At 36.0% G+C, this 2,636-nt stretch overlaps 1 protein-coding gene across 2 annotated transcripts in view; it reads right to left on the bottom strand.

Annotated features, from left to right (window-relative positions):
* Positions 1-2,636, bottom strand: part of zgc:113232 (uncharacterized protein LOC541546 homolog) — a 32,119-nt gene that overhangs the window by 13,460 nt on the left and 16,023 nt on the right. The window lies entirely within an intron of this gene.

Here is a 2,636-nt window from a genome sequence, read left to right as displayed (position 1 = left end):
GCAATGAAACAAAGAGTGAAAAATTTAAAGGGGTCTGAATACTTTCCGTACCCACTGTATCTATCTATCTATCTATCTGTCTGTCTGTCTGTCTGTCTGTCTATATATTTATCTAGCTATCTAGCTATCTAGCTATCTATCTATCTATATCTTCCTAATGCATTTCTAATGTAAGTGATTTTGTGCAAAAATGTATTTGAAAGTTAATTTGAAAGTTAATATGAGGCTTCAGAGTAAATCTGGTCCCAGCTTTAAAAATTCAGGATCTGTTCATTTCCCTTGTTTAACATCACAGTAAATTAACTGTATTTGGGTTTTGGACAAAAACCAACAATTTAAAGACGTCCCCTTGGACTCTTGTAAATTGTAATTGACATATTTTTATAGACTAACCAGGATAAATAATCTTTCATTTAAGAAAAGACAAGAGATGAATTGATAATAATAAAAAAGAAGTCTCAGTTCCAGCCGTAATGCAGTCAAACATATTATATAACAAACATCTGCATGTAAATTCAGAATCTTTAAACAACAAGTGTGTGACCCATATAATGAAGGTTATTAAAAAGCCCTGTAAACATTTCTTCTTTAAGTTTTACTTTAGCTTGCAGTGGCAATTTCTGTTTCATTTGTCTTTATTTATCTGTAAACAACCTTCAACCTGCACCGTGGCTGCAGTTTTGGTTTCAATTTGGAGTTTTGACTGAGCTTATCACAATATTTATATGTATATGTATAGTCAGAAAACTGTATGTTTCTTGCTTCCCATAAAACTAAAAGCAACAGAGAATACTTTGGGAAATTTAAGAAACTCAAAGATCTATTTCAGTCATGCCCATGTGTCATGGTGCTGTCCAGACTAACAAAGTGATCTACGTCTAGTCTAGGTCTCTTCTTCTCCTATCAGTTTCTGCTTTACTCAAATTACATTCCAAGTGAGTAAAGTGATAGTGAGAGTCTACTTGAGGTATTGAAGTCAAGAAAAAGTGAAACTACAGAGATCCCTAACAGCAATTTGGGTATTTTTCTAACATGAAGTGAGAATTTCAGGGGGAGTCTTTCAAACCTGCTAAAATGTCTCAAATTTGGAAATGTCTCATTTAAAGTCAGATGAGTCAGAGGTCAGATGACTTCTTAAATGGTATTTCCTCGGGATTAGGAGAGTTTCTTCATCACCTGACATCACCAGCTTTTTATTGGGATAAAAACACAGTTTTTTTGTGATTAAAAGTAAAGAGGTTGTGGTATAAATCCCAACATAAGCTGTCAAAACATTTAAAATAATGTACAGTAGATGTAGTGATCATGGAATAATTACATCATGATACCAAAGCTTGTTATGTCAAGATGGCAAATTATTCATTTTTTATAAAATAATCGCGTTTGTTCTTTCTGGGCTTTCTGCAAATTATCTAAAACATGGAATACATTGAGCTCATTTCAGTGTTTTAAGGAATATTTCAGGATTTTGGGATACACTGTGAACGTATTTGCTTACTTTTTGTACAGTGAGATGAAAAGTACTCGTCTCTTCTCATACAGAATAAACAAGATCCAGTGTGATAATTGGTGTGTGTGTCTCTTTAACTTTGGACAGAGCCCGGCTAGCTTCAAGTCTTTATGCTAAGCTAGGCTAACCATGTCCTGACTCCCGTTCCGTATTTAACACACAGACATGACATCATCAATTTGGACAAGTGGGTTACATCATTTTTATCTTTTCTTGCCCCCTCCCCCTTTGCCCACGTCGGAGAATGCTTGTCTTTTAATACACAATCCTACGTTATCAATGTTTTTCTTTTCTCTTTTACAGATGATTTTTTGAGCTACTTTTTGAGCTTTTAGGCCTTTATTTTCATAGGACAGAAGAAGACATAAAAGGGAAGAGAGAGGGGGGGGATGACATGCAGCAAAGGGTCGCAGATCGGAGTCAAACCTGCTGCTGCATGCTGAGTGTGTGCTCTACCAGGTGAGATACTAGGCACCCATCAATATTTTTCTTAAATGTAGTTATTGTTCTCTGCATGAATATTGTTTGCATGAAAAATGTCTCATTTCAATTGTACAAAAAAATCTCTGTAATATAGTAGAAATGAAGGAAGCTAAAAATGTATGTGGTCAATTATCCCTTTTCAATATAGTGTTTAAAAAAAATCAACAATGATAGAGTCTTAGTGACGTATTTAAAATTAAGTTCATTTAAATTTAAATTAGCATGTTGAATAGCATCTGTATTAATCTTATAAAGCACAATAAATCCACTGATCACTAACATCCAGATGTGAGACCTGAGTTATTTCACAACTCACATCTGCACCGTTTAAAGTCCCTCTGTGACCCTAATTCTACAGATGAGTTCAGTCTGAGCTACAGACAGACAGCTGCTGGTTCTACTGTCTGTATCTGTCAGTCACAGTGAGTAGGCAGGCTGTGGTTCTGTGGTTTGCTCAACAGCACATCAGCAGGACATTTGCAGAAGGACAAACCTGTGACCTTTGAGCTAATGACTGTGTTTTCACAACGCTGGTCATCATGTGTTTATAACCTATGATGAACCACACTGTGTCACCCCCTCCACTCCCACACATCAACACCCACACACACACACACACACACACACACACACACACACACAC

Source organism: Etheostoma cragini, chromosome 6 (genome assembly GCF_013103735.1).
Source record: "Etheostoma cragini isolate CJK2018 chromosome 6, CSU_Ecrag_1.0, whole genome shotgun sequence".
NCBI lineage: Eukaryota > Metazoa > Chordata > Actinopteri > Perciformes > Percidae > Etheostoma > Etheostoma cragini.
The sequence above is the reverse complement of the archived record's forward strand: the minus strand, read 5'-3'. Positions and strand labels throughout refer to the sequence as shown.